The sequence below is a fragment of the Triplophysa dalaica genome, chromosome 21 (genome assembly GCF_015846415.1).
Source record: "Triplophysa dalaica isolate WHDGS20190420 chromosome 21, ASM1584641v1, whole genome shotgun sequence".
Lineage (NCBI taxonomy): Eukaryota > Metazoa > Chordata > Actinopteri > Cypriniformes > Nemacheilidae > Triplophysa > Triplophysa dalaica.
In genome coordinates, this window is record NC_079562.1 from 11176447 (window position 1) to 11195765 (window position 19319).

The following is a 19319-nucleotide window of genomic DNA, read 5'->3' on the forward strand; positions in this document are numbered from 1 at the left end:
AATCAGTGTTTGTATGTTTTTTAAGTATTCATTAAACATGCTTTAAAACATTATAAGTAAGTAAAGTTGTGAAACCATGACAGTTTGCCATGAATTGCCTTTAGTACTGAAATGACCTTATAGGGATAGTGAGGGTGATTAATTCATGACAGAATTTTAGTTTTTCAGTGGACTATCCCTTTTAAAATATTTTTTAATCAAGCTTTAAATGTAGGCAAGACATTTTTAATGTTTTTTAAAAACCAATTCCAATTTTGATGGAAACTAATGTTAATATATATCCATTAATATCTTAATACTTGCTATTTTATTAAAATTGCAAATAAATTTAAGTTGTTTTGAAGATGTTTGTAGATATTCAACTGGGATTGGATTTTTTTGTCTGTGTAGTTATTTGATGATTAGTATGTACAGTTCTTAAGTATATGAACGTTTAAGTATATAAGCGCTTATGAATATTAATTTAAATAAAAGATTTACATTATTTAAGATACGGCTTCATTTCCAGTTTCCCACACATTTTTATTTTTAAATATATGTTTTTTCCCCCCTTATAATCAGGAAATGAGGCATGACAGAAACTTCTGGTCAAACACAAGCATGGAAAATGTAACTGGTACAGACTTGAGTTTATCTCTAATGAATCAATCACCACCTGCTCTTTACTTGTTAGTGTACACCCGTTTTTATGGCAATTACTTTATGATCATGATAAAAATTAATTTTGAATTAATTTAATTTATTTATTTGAAATTAATGAATTAATGATAGTCCAAACGCAGGAAAATTAATAAGTGCAGTATGGAAATTTATTAGGAACAGTGGGTTTATATAAAGAATATAGGGATATATATAAACATTACGGTTGCACTTGATTTTACAGTATGTGTACTTACAGTGAACTTGCCTAAAAAATACTGAGTAATAAAAGGTAACTACATGGTACAAGTTTAGGTTCAGGGTTAGTACCTAGTTATTACCCAGTTATTATATTTACTGTAATAAGTACACAGTATCTATATGGGAAACAGAACTGTAAAATAAAGTGCTACCGAGATTCCTCTTCACACTTCATCACATTAGGTAGCGGTATGCACCTCTAAAGTTGGTTCACAACCTATCAAAAACCTAAAGAAGTTTGGAGGGAATGACTAATTGCGAGATGAAAAAGTTACATTTCCGTTATATGACATTGTTTAAGGTTAATGCCGTTATTTATTTATTTTTAGCTACATTTAGAAAATAAGTTGCATAAGTTTTGTGCAAATCTGTAATGAAAACCTGGCTACTGTTCCCCAATCATGTGCTTCCTAAACGTGGCCCTGACCTCACTAAAAAAACTTAGATTTTGTCCCTTTTGTCCACACAACTTTTGCCGAGTTTACACGAGGGTGGATTCCACAGCGCACTATTACACTGCAAAAAATAATCTTGAATTGAGTGACTAAGAAAAAGGTAAACCTTAATTCAAGATTATTTTCCTTACCCCATTGGCAGATATTTTTGCTTGTTTTAAGCACAAATTCACTGAAATTTCATATTTTTTTACAAAAACAAGACTTATTTTCTAAGGTCAATTTACTCATCAAGAAAATGAATCTTGATTTAAGAATGTTTAGACATTTTCACTGGAAAACAAGAAAAAAAGTCTAAGTAAGAAGGTCATTTTTTGCAGTGTACCCAGCAGCCCATGCGGCAAAGCACAAACCAGTGTGTTTTCCGTATAAACTGAAAGAAACTTCCGGGTGGCACGTTAGTAAGAAAACATTAAAGAAGGAATGAAAGAAAAGCATCTGGCCTTGAAAGTGTTTCACTCTGTTGATGTTTTTGCTTTATTTGTTGACCGACCGCAGGCCGGTGCGGTAATGATCCCACACCTGTCCCCAAAGTGTGCCGTGTGTTTGGCAGGGAGGCAGGAGGGCTGTCCATTTTAAACAACCCCCTGTGCCGTTAAGTAATCTGACTGTCAGAGAGGCAAGTCTGATGCCGCCTTCATCAGTCACCAACCGCCACTCGATTATGCAGCTCCGCTTGCTGCCAAAACACACACACGCGTGCACATTAAAACACACACACACCCACAAGTAACAATGAGAGAGAGGACGAGAGATAAAGTGAGTTTGAAAGAGGGCAAGAAAGATAGAGGGATGGTGAGAGTGGGGTCACGCAGCATAGCTAAGATATGCTGCCGCTGACTTCTGATTGGTAGAGACTTTTTTCCAACGAACTGAGACGGCGCAATAAATCAATGAGAGAACCGTATCACCGCTCATCCATAGAAAGAGTCTTTCAGGCTATCTCCAGCGTGTTCTCGTCCTATTTAAGAGGAAGAGATCTGCCCAAGAGTGAAGGGTTGGGGAATTGGAGAGGGCTTCTTATTTTTGGAGGAGTGTTCGGGGAAACGAGAATTTTCAACATCTATAAAACAAAAGTGTGTTTACTTCTGCAAAGGGACATTTTATGGGTAGGAGAAGTGTTGTGAAGCATTTGGAAGCAGGTTTTAGTATAACCCCTATATTTAAACAGGGGTTTCAGACATGAAAGCAGAACAAATGTAAATCATTACTTTGTTGCTTTTCTATCATGATTCTCGCACAACAAGCCTTGCTCTGATATTAGAAGTCCAATGAATAAGATGAATTATTTGTGCCTGTTTTGTTTCTCCTGTAGCTCCTGGTGACAGATACATCTGCTGGGTAAATGTTGATGGATTTGTCCTGTAGAATGTTCCAGAATGGTTTTCTCACTGTCTGCATTATGCAGCCCTACTTGGACTGTGCGCTGTAAGGTGGAGATGGAGAAATATACAACCGTTTCTTTCTGTCTCCTTATTTATGGTGTACTTGGTTAGTATGGCCCTATTAGCCCCTGGTGGTTACTAATGTAACTACACCCATCTGATTCTAAAATGTAGGCATTGTTTTCCATTGATGTCTATTGTGAATTGTCAATGCTTTCCAATGCTATTAAAATTAAAAGTTAACTTCATGATTTATTTATATAATCTTGCGTACTAATAGAATAGTATTGCACCCTTCAAATATCCATAGAGTCTTTAGTTTGATCACATTTATAAATGACAGATACAGCTGTACGATTATTTCCGTAACAGACGACCTGACCTCTTGCATGCGTGCGGTGGTGGGGACGGAGCTAAAGAGCATGCGCACCCATTTCCAACAAAACACAGACATGTGACTCAGTTTCACTTACCACGTGCAGTTGTTTGATGTCATCTTTTAGCGCTGGGACGCCTCCATCTATCAGTTTCCATCTATCTCCAATTCCAGCTTTATACCCACCGTTTAAATAACAAACAAACACAGCTGAAGTTTGCGAACCCAGTGCTCTTTCTCTTCTGCTCCAGCTGGTTGACGTGTGCACATCCTCCTTCTCCTGCTCTCCCACGCTCTGGCAGGTTGATGCATGGCGTGCTTTCCCGGAGAATTGCCCAATAAGGGACTACGAAAAGTTGTTACACAACAGTTTTTCATGTCCAAAAATTTTTTCCCAAACCTATTCAATCTTGGGAGTGTATCGAGCAGAGCAGTACTACGTCATATTTCCAATTTGTTTTTTGACAAGTTGACCATGTCAAGCATGAGAAGACGGCACATTTAAGTCAAAGAAGTCAGAATGCATGAAACGCCGTTGCACATTTTTAATAAAAAATATGTTTTTAAAATATAATCTAATGGAATATGAAAGTTAACTTGCACAATCATTTTCTTTCTATTTAAAACAATATATTTTTTAAATATAATGTAATGACAAATTAAGTTAACTTTCACAAATTTTTACTTACATTTTTTTTTAATTGTAACTTTATAGTAAATGAAAGTTCACTTTCACTATATTATTTACATTTTAAATTACAAAATATACTTTTAAGTATATTTTAATAGTAATTTAAAATTTACTTTCACTTTTTTTTGTTTTGTTTTTGCTATGTATATATTTTGAATTATAATATAATGGGCCATGAAAGATATATCTCACAATTATCTTACTTTAAATTATCATATCATTTTAAATGTAATGTTATGTTATTTACATGCTTATTAATACTTTTAAATTGTTAAGTGACATATTTAGACATTATTTTATCCATTAAAGCTTATATTAATGAGGATTTACTTTTACATGATTGACTCTTATATACTTCAATGCCGTTCTGTCAAAACCAAGCAACTGCCATTGAGATGAACATAAAGAACATGTCCTGATCTCCAGCTATTGTAGATCTCTTTGCTCCAGACAGGCAAACAAATCCCAAAGTCTGGCTTAGTTTAGCCTTGCAGGTGTTCTTTCTGTTACTCTACATCTGTTTCTTTAATGCGCTTCTTTCACAAACCTTTAGTTTCCCTTTCTTCGCTCATTAATTCAGGAGTCTGAGCTTGTTTGAAATGACAGAAAGAAGAGAGTCAGATTAACAATTAACAGGAGAGAGCTGTATTAATACTTTTCAGAGAGGTATGAATATTCAAAGTAAACCGCAATGGTTTATGCATGGCACTCAAGTCTCATGTGCCCTTATTAGAGAGGCTGTAACTTTTGTATGTCAACCTACGACAGCATACTCAATTACTTTGACATTCAACAACCCCGAGAAGTGAGAGGCAGAAGTATGTGCCATAATGCAGAGCGGCTTGACTCGCCTCTCCAGATTAACAGTTCGCTCTGACAATTTAAGGCAACTTTGAGAAGACACTTTGATAGTGGCCTCATGGGAAAATTTGATGAAGGTGACAGAAGTTACTTATTTTTGCTACTTCTTTTGACAAGGAAGTCATTTCGTCGAGGGAAAAATCGACTCTCGATGCTTTATCTTCAGCTGATTATATTTTTTTAACAGCTTTCTCACATCATCCAGCTTGAGAGCATTATCAATCACACAGACCGCTTTGAACTTTATGGGGAATAATTAACAGGGCATCGCTTACTGAAAAAAGAAGCCTCAAGACTTTTCAAGGACAACGCACCTGTGCCCCATTTTCATCATGACACTATTACACAGACGTGAGGTTGTCATCCTTTTTATATCTGTGACATGTTTCTTATTGTCCTGGATACAAAGTTGTGTCCTCAGTTTCACAGATCTGGCCTAAACGATGACAGTAGACCATCACGTTGATATCACTGTGGACATTACTTTCATTTATCTTAAAGGGATACATCACTCTAAAATGAAATTTCTCTCATCAATTATTCACCCACATGTCAAACCTGTATGACTTTCTTTCTTCTGCAGAACACAATATAAGATATCTTGAAGAATGTCGGTGACCAAATAACATCGACCCCCATTGATTTACATTGCATAGACACAAAACCTGCGACATTTCTCAAAATATCTTAGTTTGTGTTCCACAAAATAAAAAGTCAATAAGCAGGTATTGAATGACATGAGGGTGAATAAAATACAACAGATTTCTTTTTTTGCTCCACTGTCACTTTTAGGGTTTCTATGCATTAGACAGTCAGTGAACAATAGAGGAATGTGCCAAAAAACACAAGATTAACATCACAGCTCTAAGAGTTTCACACATATGAAACCTGTGATTTGCGTGCAGAACGACTTGTTTGCTCTGGAGACAAGAATTGACGAAGTAGGTGTCTAGATTTGTTGCTGCCATCGCCGTAGTCCAGTTGTGGTGAAATCATCAGCTTTAGCTCTCAGAGGACCTCAAAGCATCTACTCTTTCACACCTCTCCACTCAAAGCTCTTCATCAGTGGCATCACACCATATGTCTCTTCACCGACCCTCTACTCTGCTGCATACACACCATCTGCTGAGTCTTCTCTTATTCTGAGAGCCGCTCGCACGGCGTGTGTAGAACAGATATTGAAGCTGACTGCCATCCCCTCATGAGATATATCATGATTCTTGCTATCATGATATTGTTGTCCGGTGCAATAAAATGTCTTTGAGACATATATTGCCATATAACTTGCATGTTGTGCAAATTGGGTTTATAATATTAAACTTCAACCAAAAATGAAAATTCTGTCTTTATTTACTCACCTTCGTATTGTTCAAGCCTGTATAAATGTATTGGTTCTGTTGAAAACGGAGAAAGATTTTTGGAAGAATGCTTGTAACCAATCAGTTCTTGGCCACCATTGACTACCATAGTAGGAAAAATGACAATGGGTAGTCAAAAGTGCCTCCGAACTGTGTGCTTTCCTACATTTATACATACAAAATATCTTTCTCTGTGTTCATCTGAACAAAAATATTTATACAGATTTTGAAAAACTAAATGAAGACAGAATTAAATTTTTTGCGTGAACTTTTCCTTTAAGCCAATTTAGCAATGACTGTATTTTGTTTGGTTTGAATTTGTGAGGTTGTAAGATTTTTGCGCTCTTACATACATTTGGAAAAAAGTTAATTGTGCTGGCAACCAAACCAAAGAAATGTTGCATAAAAAAACATTTAAGATATCGTTACCATTGTCATCTTCTTAACTTAATAAGGCCACTAACCTGAACACGTAATATGATTCAAAGACACTTACTGGACATGCTCAGATGTTCTTCTTTCGTTGCTGCAGCCCTGGGCTGTCACAGAGACACCTGTGATTTCTCAGGACACCCATTTCAGTGACATCTGTCAGGTAGTACAGACATTTTATGGGTTTAAATTGCTTATGTCAACCTTAATAATAATAGCTTGACTATAAACTAAACATTCTTGGAACATTATTATGTTGGCACACAACCTCCACCTCCTTTTAAACATCCTTTATCTTCTTTTGTATTAAATGATTTTTCACAACTGACAGGGGTGGCTCTTTGATAATGGACTTATTTATGATGGCATTTATTTTCTTTCATTATATATGATGGCTTTTTATTTCCATTTTCACTCGTTCTGTCATTGATTTTTGATGAATGTCTTTGATAGGCTCTCTCTGGCACAGAGCTGTTCGTCACTGTTGCTTTATCTGATCTCAGATAAAAGGGGTATATAAAAAGCGCTTATGGTGTCCAGTGCTTACATGTCAATAGTAGGTAACTATCATTGACTATTAATGGAATAACTGACTAGTTGATTAGCCAACCGATTTTCATTTGTATTTAAATGGTAACACTTTACAATAAGATTGTATTTTTTTATATTAGTTAATGAATAAGCTAACATGAAATTACAATGAGGAATACTTCTACAGCATTGATACAACTTACCTAATGTTCATTTCAGCATTTAACAATACATTTTAACAATTAAATGTTAACATCAGTTAATGCTCCATGAACTAACACAAATAATTGTATTGACATCAACTAACATTAACAAAAATGTATACATGTTGAATACTATACTGCTCATTGTTAGTTCAAGTTGAAATATATATATTTTATAACAATTATTTGTTGAATTAGTATGCTGTCAGTGTACTGTTTGCAGAGAGTTTATCGTAGAAGACTTAATATACATCATCTATAAAATACGTTATACCCATTTGTCCCATTAGCTGTATATATTCATATATGTATTTCCATTTATTGAATGGTTTTCCCCAAAAACAACATTACCTTGAAAATTGTACCCCTCCATACCTAATGGAAAGTTTAGGCTCTCAAAATGGCCAAAAATTCTCATCGTAACAAAAGGAGCCCCACGTTTTAGATCATAAAGAATTGTAATTGGAGAAATGATTTGTGTAGTGGTTGTTAAAAATGCCTTTCGAATTATTGTACAAATGCACACAAAGGGAATACAAGCTGCGTTTGAGGGAGCTCACAAATCAAAATGTAATTTCAGTTTGTTGACGGCTGGGCTGCGTTGATATTACACATGGCACATTATCATACCTCACGCCCCCAGACCTCTCAGTGCTGCCAGCGTCTACAAGCAGAAGGTGCGACACCATTACTTTAGTGATGTGGGTTCTAAATTGCATGTTTTATTAGAAGTATTCCATGGTCCATCGAGCACCAAATTTAGATGGAGAAATACACTTGCTTTTGTTCTCTTCCCACGCCACGTTTGTTCTGTATTATTTTCCAACAGGCTGCCGCATAGGTAAATACAAATCCATCCTTTAAAACGGGTGCTTTCTATCAAGCGTAGAAGAACAAGGTGTCACATAATATAGATTTCAGTAGATAATACCATTGTGACATTGCATAAAATTGTATACTATGTAGGTGTGGAATCATGTATTATCATAAGGTTAAACTCACTACAGTTTTTGCAAGATGCTTTTATTCAAAGTGACTTAAAGTGCTTTTAAGCTTTATATTTTATCAATATATGTGTTCCCTTGACATCCGAATCATGAAATTGGACTTCGGACGTAATGCTGTGCCAAGTGAACTACAGAAACATGCAGGAACTCGGCACTTATCCCCCGCTGATACTCTAGATGCCATAACCACACCATTGAGCAAAAGTATTGACTGGCATTCAGAGGTTATAATTTTGTGTAATGTAAGTACCATTTTCTAACAACATGTCAATTATCAATATCATTTTTTAAGTGCTCTAAAACTTTTTTTTCTGAAGTTACAGTCACATGACATGTATGGCTCATGTGATTAAAATGTTTGGAGCTACAAGTGCCTGTGAAGCAAACATGGTGCATTTCAGATTGTATACGCAGATCATTTGCATTGAGGCAATAGGGAAGACACACCTAAAATGCAATTTTAGTTAAAAAAATGAGGATGAAAGAGGAAAGGAGGACATTGTGGATAAATACATTTATATTTAAGCTCTGATTTTGGTGAACCCTGCCAAAAAGAACATTTTATATATTTAACGGTTATAATGGTAATTGGATTGGATTTAATGGAAACTATAATGGTGTCTACTGGGTTGTGATGAATTCTATTGATGGGATGTTATCTGAAAAAAATGGGAACTAATAGAACATAATTAAATAATGGAAAAATGCCCAAAAGACACTCCGAAAAAGGAATTTTAATTTGGATTTTTGGAAAAAGATAATGGCTCATAATGCAACCATTAGTATTACTGTGATGGTTTCAGGATCCAATTTTTTTACTAGAAGAAGTTCTGAATGGCTGGTAACTAAACATGTGTAGCCTGCTTGGCTGCCCTGCTGGAAAAAATAATAGAAACTCAATAGACACCATCACAAAAATTCTAATGGTTACCATTAAAATAGCATTAGCTTTTTTTCATTACAACATTCCTTTTTGTAGTGTGTTTGGGCTGTATTCCAGATACCAGTAGACACCATTATAGTTTCCAGTAAAACCAATCCAATTTCCATAACAACCATTAAATTCTTGAAATTTAGGTTGAAACCCTGAACACAAATATTAGTAAACCCTCCCATGCCTAACTAGTTGCCACTGTTGTGAATTTTGTTGCATTTTGGTTGTGAACACTGAATCATTTGATGTTGTTTAGACAGTTTGATGTTCTTTCACCCAGTTTCTTGGCAGCATCTCTTGCTGTGTGAGTCGGTTCAATCTGAGCAATTGCTTTGCTTTTTATCAGGGAACTGAGGAGAGATAGGGATACGACAGCACAGTTGATTGACGTGGACATGGGTGTTGACAGCTTGTGGAGTGTTCCAGAGGATGGAATAAAGCGGCGAGCTAGCCAGGGGTCAGAGACAGCACCCGAATTTACACAGTCGTTCCAGCTCAATCACAGCCGGCCTCTCTCCGAATGAAAGACAGCGTTTTCTTCCTCTCTCCTTTTTTTTCCGTTTGATATTGTGCTGGGACAATGAATCAGAAAGGGTAATGAAATCCCCACGGCTTCCCTGAGGAAACCTTCCCCACTTAATTACTTCAGCCTCCTCTGGTGAGCTTGAAATATGCTTATTGGGAGCCAGCACAATCTCTCTTGGATTAATTCCTCAGAAAATGAATGTTTACCATGCAAGCAAACCAAGTTTAACCAATCTGTATCTTGTAGGTGCTTTTAAAATAGACAGAAGTATTGACGCGGAAGGATCAGGAAGCTTTACCTTTGAGTATGGCTGGGTCAAAGATTTCATAAAGGAAAAATGTTGACATTTAAATTAGTTCGGCTCGTGTTTATATACTGTAGTAACAATCAATTATACCTGCCTTGATCAACCAGACATGAAAAATCACCTTGGCTTGGTAGGTAACTGCTTTTGAAATAACATGTCAGTCAGCCACAGTAAGTTGTGAAGCAAGTATACTCTGGCATTTGGGTTGACTTTGGTGTAAATATGAGCTTCAGAAAAAGCATCAGTATGCTTTCTCAAAGTTTCGATTAGTCAGCAGTATCATTTCGACAGTCCGCCCGGAGTTCCCAGCATGCATCAGAACATACATGATTTCAGTGCCCAGAAGAGACGGATTGTACATTGAAGTTCCCTCCTGTCATTACCCACCTGGATTCCTGTGTAAAGCCATTCTGGCACGAGTTTCTTATTGTCACCGTGCAAAACCAAACCACAATTTACATTTTCATTTCACCTCTTCTTCTCACAGGCAAGCGCACTTACAAGCTTTACATCGCTTGCATTCACATGCTATCCAAGCAGCGCATTTCCATTCGCCCTGACTGATGTGGGTGGGTGAGATTTGAGGTGAGGTTAATGTGCCACGCGCAAGGGCGCTGTGAACAGATTTACCATTTCCTGCAGCGGCACAATGTTCTCGTTGCCAGATGTTGCTGTGGACGGGCAAAGAATGGAGAGCGAGACGGCATAGGAACAGAGATGATGATGAAAACGCATGAAAATGCTTAGAGACGGAGTCTGAAATACTAAAAATAGATAATATTTTGAGGGTCTATGAGAGACAGTGATAATTTTTAAAGGCAGTTTTGCAGTTTTGGGCTTTGATTGATGCGGGCTGGTGAAATTTGTTGGCCCTTAAGTGTGCTGTCCATATTTAGTTTTTGTTAACTTCATTTGTTAGGAGTTTAAAACAAAGTTTTAAAATCCAGCTAGCTACTGCTAAGGACTTCCAGATTTTTTGCAATAATATTAAACAGATGAGAATCTGGAGTACATTTACTTTTTGTACAGTGCTAATATGATTATGAATAATGTTTAGATCCCTGAATCCGTAATCTGTTTACCATTGGAAAATGCAAACTAAGGTTTATTTACATGAAAATAATGATATACGTTAGCATACAATGATTTTTTTATATTACTGCATTGTGTGGCTCTCTGTGGTCTCATATCAGTACGGTTTAAAAATGCTTGAAGAGGTCTAGGTAAACTGTACACATCTACAGACACTTTACATGGTACGTGAGGGTACACAGTACTCAAACTCCGGCCTCTTCCTTCCTTTGTTGCACATGGGTAACACCTTGAAAGAAGCTGGAGATCATTATGAAGTATTGCGACGAGAAGCAGGTGTATGAATTTAACAAGAACTCTGCTGTCGTGATATAGTGACAGTTGAAGTTGAAATAACACATACTGAAAGTGAGACAGGAGAAGTGGCACTCTTATCAACCTCTGCTCTGTTTTCAAGCACACCGGGATCATTAGATGGAGGTAGAACTGGATCATTGTTCTGGTATGACTTGTTTCTGTGTAGGGTGAAGCGGGCGAGCGTGTCAAAAGGTGGAGAACACTGCAGCAGATCGGCTCACGCAGGTCATGAGTTTGTTTGGATCTGTTATACAGTTGGTCATCCGACAACAAATTATATAGTACCCATAAAGACATATTTTGTTGCCTTTCGTTTCCGAGTAGTTTTGAGATATTGAGCTTTAAAGTTTTAGCATTTCATACTTATTTCATATTTGAGAATGCTTTTTCTTGTTCAAGTTAAGCATTAAAAGGCAGTGCTAATTGTTGCATCAATGTTTTATCCACAGAAGGTGGGACGGATCAAATTACTTTTTAGAGATGAGTATGGCTGAAAAAACATAATAATGTTTATTATTGTAATCAAGACTCTTGACGTTGTTGAATATTTGGCATTAACTGCATTATGGGAGTCTATGTAAACACCGGTATTAGGAAGCTAACACTGCTGGCTAGTGTATAAGTCTATAAATATAGAAAAAATTATCTCCTCAACTAAAGAAATAAAAATACTGACGTTTGAGCTGCTCTTGTTGACAAGAGTATCAATGAAACAGTCAACCTTAAGGTTTCTTTTAAACATTGTTTTGTGTTGCACTGTTTCCTAAGATGTTACCCTCTCACTGAGGAGTCCGGTCACATGACAAAGAAAGCTGATCCCGATTGGTCAACTTGTGTGCAGATAGAACCTTATAGCACAAAATTTGATTGTGTAGATAGAACCATTTTATTTAAATATGCTATTGTCATTTTATTATTAATTTGTTATATTTTGTGTTGCTATATACAACCCAGTTTCATTGCAGTTCGTGAAGGTCACCAAATTTGTTTATGGACACGAATTCCCAACAAGTCACTCAGCATGACTTTCAATACACATATCACATGTGTATGTTCATGTGGTTACACTTTATTCTAAGTGTCTTGTGTTACAATGTTAATTTTATTCTAACTATAGGGATAGCGTTAAGATTAGGGTGTAGTTTAGGGTTAGTTCCATGTAATTATGCCAACTTTATAGTAAATACTACAATACATACATATAACATGTCTAACAAGAGCAATGTAAAATAAAGTGTTGGCATACATTTATATATTTTTAACCTCATATCAGAGGATTTTTTTTTTTCATATTTTATAAGGTGGCTATAAGCCCCACCCACCCAAAGCTTTAATCACAGGCGCAAAGGCAAGTATGAGGTGGCCAGGCAATGCTTAAAGCCAACTTTAACTCCGCCCCTAAACGTCACATGTGGCAGAGTCAAATCATACTAAATGAGATAATACGAAGTCACACGAATGAGACACCTCATAAAAAACTCCCATCATATTGCTTTGACACATATATATTTATAGAATATTTAGGCCAATATTTATTTAAATTTCAGTAAACAGAAAAGTATTTTTATAATTGTAGTTTTAGTAAACTACAATAATCTTGACCAATTTAATAATCTTTAAGTGGCTGAAAACGTGGATTGTGGGTGCTTGAATGGCATTTTTGTTTTCAAGGAGAGGCCCGTTGCTTACTATGATACCCAGAATGTTAAAAAAAACGCTGAATTTGCAGAAAAGAACGGCAGCTGCTGGTCATTAAAAAAAACATTGCGGTGTCATTGGAAACATTTGAAAACCGTCAGCTGGCAGAAATGCCTCGGTGGACACAGCATTTGAGTCGTTGATTTTTGAGATTTTTTTTATTGAGGGTTAATCTTGACTATGTTCCATTGCGTGGGTAAGATTAAGATAGTGCTGTAATTTACAGTCATTGCAGCAACTGTATTGGCCACAGATCTCAACATCCTGTAATTGTGTTAGCACAAGATATTCCATTTTCTAATATTTGCCAAACTCACCACATCTCTTTAGCATGCTTCTCTTCCTCTTGACCCACTTTACTGTATTAAACACACATAAGGGATCTTGACTCCCCTCTGTTCTCTCGGCTGTCTGAATCCGTACAGTCGCTATGCCCCGTACCCTATTACCGTAGCCCCATTGCTCTCGCTGAATATCAAACAACAGGACACCTCTGCGTTTTTCACCCTGCAGTCATGTCCACAGTCAGACATTAGGCACACGGGAAATAGAAAAACGGTGAAGCAGAAAGAAAGGCCCAGCTCTGATGTTCTGACTCCTGTCATTGGTACATAAGCTTTAAGTTGATTTGTGTTCATTAATGAATGAGGCCGATGGGGATGACTCTATTATTGCAATTACTTTTAATGCCATTGAAACTGTACGAACATATTTGTGGCTCAATGCAAGCTTTATGTTTTCTTTTTATCGTACATGTGGGGCAAAACCGTATGTTTCACTTCAATAAGCATTAGATTGTTTATTTTGTGATGTGGCTCATAGGCATATTTTAATGCTTTATTCATTTTAAATGATGAAATGACAGTAATGCGAATGAAACACGGAATTAAATGAGTACTGTTCATTTAGCATTCAGTTAATTATTGAGCAAATAAAATGGTATATTAAACAAATGCCATGTAAGCATTTTTTTTGCAAAGTCGACCTTTTGTTAACACAGTTTTTTCTGTTTGTATTATGTAGAACAGATATAAATATCTTATCCTTGTAATGTATGTATTGACACATTGTATTTATTTATTTTTATGCATTTTACAATCCTTTGCAATCTTTTAATTCTGGTTCTAATTTGTTTTTGTTGTCTCAGTCTCAAGGTTTTCACAAGGCAGTGCTGTGAAGTAGTGAATTTTCACGTTCTTTGCACAGTATGATAACACCTGCTGAATCTGTTTCTATTCGGACCAACCATTGAAATGCATCCAAGATTATTAAATAAACTATGCTCATTTTATTCTCCATCACTTCTGCCTGCTGTTCTACCCTCCCATCTCTGCACAGTATTTGGCTCATGCTTGAGAAGTGCATCAAAACAATTGATCTGTATAGTTTAACATTGTCAAATGAATGCAATAATCTATATGGGACCCTGGACCACAAAACCAGTCACACAGGTATATTTGTAGCTATAGCCAAAATATTGTATGGGTCTAAATGATAGATCATGTTCTGTGAAGATATTTCATACATTTCCTACTTTAAACAGATCCAAATGTTATTTGTGGATGCCGCAAAATCGTGAACATAAATGGCCGGAAACACATCTACACATTCACACGCTGCTGCCGCTCTTTGGGAATTACCCACTCAAGTTTGGTATCTATGTATATCTTAGAATTTATGCTTTTGGGTTCATTTGGTCTCCACAACGTCATTACAGCGGTAAGCCAATAGAGAGCATTAAAATAAACCTGTTTCTTCTTAGCAATGGCCTGCTACAGTGCCTCTGGTGGACAATTTTAAGGGCAATCTTCTCAAAATGTAAATTTTTTGCACGCTCAGATTAAAGATTTACAGTTGTATCTCCGCCAAATATTGTCATATCCCAACAAACAGTACATCAATGGAAAGTATATTAATTCATCATTCAGATGATCTCAGTTTAAAAAATGGACCCTTATGACTGCTTTTGAAGTCGAGGGTCACATATGACTTTTATATAGTTGTAACTATATAGAAATAGTTTTCAGTAGTTTTTGGGGGGGTTCAATGGAAAAGAAAATGTCCTTTTTACCACAAAGATGTGTTATCGGTCTTCTTATAGACAAAGCGTTAATGTTTGCCAGCCAACACTACCTTACATGATGTTTTACTGCTGCTCTTATAAAATGTGTTTCCTCTTATATATCACTTGGCCAGCCTTCTTCTCAGATGGCATGCCCACGTTCACATACTGTACTGTGACAACTTACTGTACAAAAATGGTAAGCTTCAATCTGATTGGCTGTGTGAATTTAAAAATACCTGATAGCTTTATTTAGTCGTTGTTAGTCAGTCAGACATGAGGTGTGTATTTATACCTCCGTGGTGAGGAAATTTAGCTTTTTATGGAATATGTGCTTTGGTGTTGTATGTCTTATGTCTGGAGGCTGTTCCTGGAGAAAATAAATGTCTCTGTGAAGTTCATATATCATTTTATGGTGTGATTTGATGTGTAGCTTCAGGTTAAACAATCAAAAAGCCAGTATAGTGTCTTTTAGGGCATTTGAAGTGTCACTCCGGTGATGGTTTTGATGGAGCTGTTGAATTCGATTCTGAATTTATGTTGTATGGTTGGCATAGAAAAAAATAAGTTGCAGGAAATAAAGAAACTTATGGTAAAACTATAAAGCTACAGGCCTCATGCTTCCTTCACTTTTTAATTTGCTGCTCTCATCATTTATCCATGAGAAAGAAATTGAGTCACTTCTGCTCTGGCTAATTAAGGATAATTGACATGTGATGGATAGCAAATAATGTACAAAGATTATGGAAATGCGGTACTTGGTGTTTAAAGACATTTTGTGCTATACATGTAGGGAAGACCAGGGATAAAGGTCAGGGTTGTATGTCAGCTATAAGATTTTGAGTCTATGTTAAATAATAATTTGGAGCTTAAAAATCTACTCGGAGAAATTCTCCTTGGGTTAAAATCCACATCCAAATATTTGGACATGCTCTTTTCTTTTGTCTATAAAACAAGCTATAAGTTAATTATAGCGATTAAGTTGGAGATTATAAAGCAAAATCAGCCCCAATAATTTTTATTGAAAATGTATTGAAAATAATATTTTCCCCAAATTTCAAACACAATTTGTTTTTCTATTTGGATTTTAAACTAGAGAAACAGGTCAAAATACCAGAAAAGATGCTCTGTATATTCAGATCACAAATACTGCAAAAAACAAGTTCATTTTCACTTTTACGCAATACAAAAGTAATTGTTCATGTATTCAGAAAGAAGTTCAAACAATGTGTTAACTTAGATTTTTTTTAACATAGGTTTCATGCGTCATGCTGTCAGTCTTTCACGTTGCAGTTGGATGACTTTGTTTGATTTATTCAAATTCAACAGTCACAATACATCTAGACATAATGCTTAAATAAAAATTTGGATATTAGTTCTTCCTACGGCAGTGTATGCATTCATTTATTGTAAGTTGGAGGTCTATAATAACTTTGTTATAAGCCTTTTGCCAAAATGATATCTTTACTGTTCTCTAATGAGGCCGGTTTTTGATAAGTATTTTTTAATTTGATCATTATAGTCAAGTCATATGTGCGCTCTCTCGCTCGCTTTCTCTCTCTCTCTCTCTCTCTCTCTCTCAGTTTAATGGCCACTTTGCACATTGCACATTGCTCAAGATAATTATAAAATCTTTCTTGTTTTATTCAAATTGCTGCAATTCACACACCAGCACTGACTGTGCTGGAAATAACCTTTAACCATTGGATTCTGTTTACGTTGTCATTTACAGGTTTTCTCTAATAGTGTTACATTCAAGGCTAAAGCTGTGGAGCAGCATTTCAAGTCCAGCTGTCAGTGTTTTCCAGTGAACATTCATGTACATCTCTGTTCTCCTCTTTCTGTATCACTCTCATCTGTGTCTCCTGTAGCGCTCATCTCAGTCTCATGTGCTGCAGTGTAGTGTTCCTGTCTAACACTATCAGATCTCTTATCAGGACAAGAGGTGTTCTGCTAAGGCTTCTCTCTCACCAGCCAGTCCTCACTTGTTTTGTTTGGATTTAGTGATCCAATGGCTTCCATATCTCTCGTATTGCAAGTTGTGCATTCTTCTTCCTGACGGTCATACACATGATCAATGTTATCAGCTCTGTGTGGCAGTGATAAATAATGTATGCACTGCAATCAATGGAGGAGTTGTGGTATGTGTGCAATGTAGCGGTGATAGTGGGTCTTAATCAGCACTTAAAGTGTGAAAACTTTTTACATTCACAATATAAGCCAACAGTCTAGTTAAGTGCACAACTGCTGTTCAACAATGACTAAGGCTGGAGCCATGGCATTGCAGTTAGCAGGTTTGCAATAATTCCTGATTTAACTTGCTCTCAATAATATTTTATGTTTAGTCTCTAAGTTTCTGTATGTAAAGAGTGGCAAAATGTGAAAAAGTATATAAAAAATGACTTAAGGCCAACACTTTCTGTGGACATTTCTGGGACACCTCATTTTCGTTGTTCTCCCTTGAAAGGCATAACCAAGTTTTCTGTTCAAGCAGAGAAAGATTTTTTAAAAGACGAAGATGAAGCATTTGGACTTGGTCGAAGTGTAGCATTCGAGAGGATGGAGAGGTTGTGTTGTTCCAGACCTCTTGTTCTCTTTTCCTTATTACAAGGCTCGTTGTAATGCTTCATTCTGATTGGCCTGTTGCAATATTTGCAGGTTCTTTATTCCCAGATAACAACCTCTCAAAACCAATAACACACGGTAAACCAGATGCAGCAAATCGTTTTGATAGTTTTTTGTTCAAAAATTAAATGAAAAAATGTCTTTTAAAGTTACAGTTTGTAACAATTTTGCAGTAAAATATTCGAAAACCACTAGGCCAGAGTTATATATTTTGTTCAGCGGAGTACTTACAAAATCTGAAATGTTTCCAACTACTGAGAAAATGGCCATTGTAAACAGTGACACAGTGCTGTGCAGTCGCCTGTCAAAGTCGTCATATACGCGTTACCCTTTGTTACAACTTTAACTGACGTAGAAACCGCATGACAACAGTGTCGTGAACAAATGCGAATGTAGGTTCTAACAGTCTCTTATTTATAGACCCCAATTATACTCAACATTTATAAAACTTCATTACTTTACATCATCTGCTAGCTTGATTTCTAGGTTCTGTCTGATTGATGGCCATCAGCGGTAGATTGAAGAAAACAGATCCCATCATTCCACGATCCATCACAGCGTCATCAAGTTACGGCATTGTTGTTGTTCAAATTTCCTGTTTGTGACATTTGAACGTCGTTTCTTACCTTAAAACCGAAAGTAAACGTCTTTTCCTCGCGGAAGGTCTGCATTCTTTAAAAATGAGCTAGTTCACATTCCATGTCCAGTTTTTTTCCTCATGTGGCAAATAGCCGTGTAATAAGCGGCATAATGCACAAGCAGCAGGGTGTTATCACGAAATAAGCCCCATAAGTGTGATGCGATAACAACCGGTTCCATGTACATTGTCCCTTACGTACGCACTATTATGAGTGACTTCAGTCAATTAGAGAGATTTAGAGTTGCTTTGTATTTTTTCCTATCAAATTACTATGGGCATTTTTTTCCACACAACCTTTTCTGAATTGCCTGTAGTAGTGTTCCAGGATGTACTGATACTGATATCACCAGATCTCGATTATTTATTGATTTTCTTTTGTGAGATCTTCTATGTATTAAGCCTTGTTGTGCAAGCACTGATGAGCTTGTGCAGAGGCAGCAGCTTTTGCCAGAGGGGAACTGGAATCCCCTGGTTGGGCCTGGGTTCCCCTGAGGTTTTTTTTCTCGATGGGAGTTTTGGGTTCCTCACCACCGTTTGCATATTGTTTTGCACTATCTGCCTGGCCGGGGGGGCTGCTTTAGAATTCATACTTGTATTAAATGTGTCTCATGTACAGCTGCTTTGTAACAATGAAAATTGTAAAAAGCGCTATATAAATAAAGTTGAGTTGAGTTGAGTTGAGATATTTCTTCATTTCTAAGGATGAGTGAACGCTAGGTTGCTTATTGGCAGTCTTATTTTAATGTTGTTTGAGAAATGGGATATGTCAAACGGTATATTTTAATTGCTCAGTTGTGTTGACAGAAATCATATTTAATTAATTGGATCAAATAAATGGTTTAATACCTTTCAACTAATCCACTGTTATACTCAGGGAGTGACAGTGTTGGTGTATGCCATCGATCAAGGAGGACACATGAGGTGGAACACATTTTTCCT

The 19319-nt window shown here is 36.5% G+C and overlaps 1 protein-coding gene and 1 long non-coding RNA gene across 2 annotated transcripts in view; one reads left to right on the forward strand and one right to left on the reverse strand.

Moving 5' to 3' along the window:
- Positions 1-3348, reverse strand: part of LOC130410318 (uncharacterized) — a 44660-nt gene extending 41312 nt beyond the window's left edge. Inside the window, exon 1 of the long non-coding RNA XR_008904995.1 lies at positions 3214-3348. This is a non-coding gene — a long non-coding RNA (uncharacterized LOC130410318). The remainder of the gene's footprint in view (positions 1-3213) is intronic.
- suclg2 (succinate-CoA ligase GDP-forming subunit beta) overlaps positions 1-19319 on the forward strand; it is a 95650-nt gene that overhangs the window by 24010 nt on the left and 52321 nt on the right. The window lies entirely within an intron of this gene.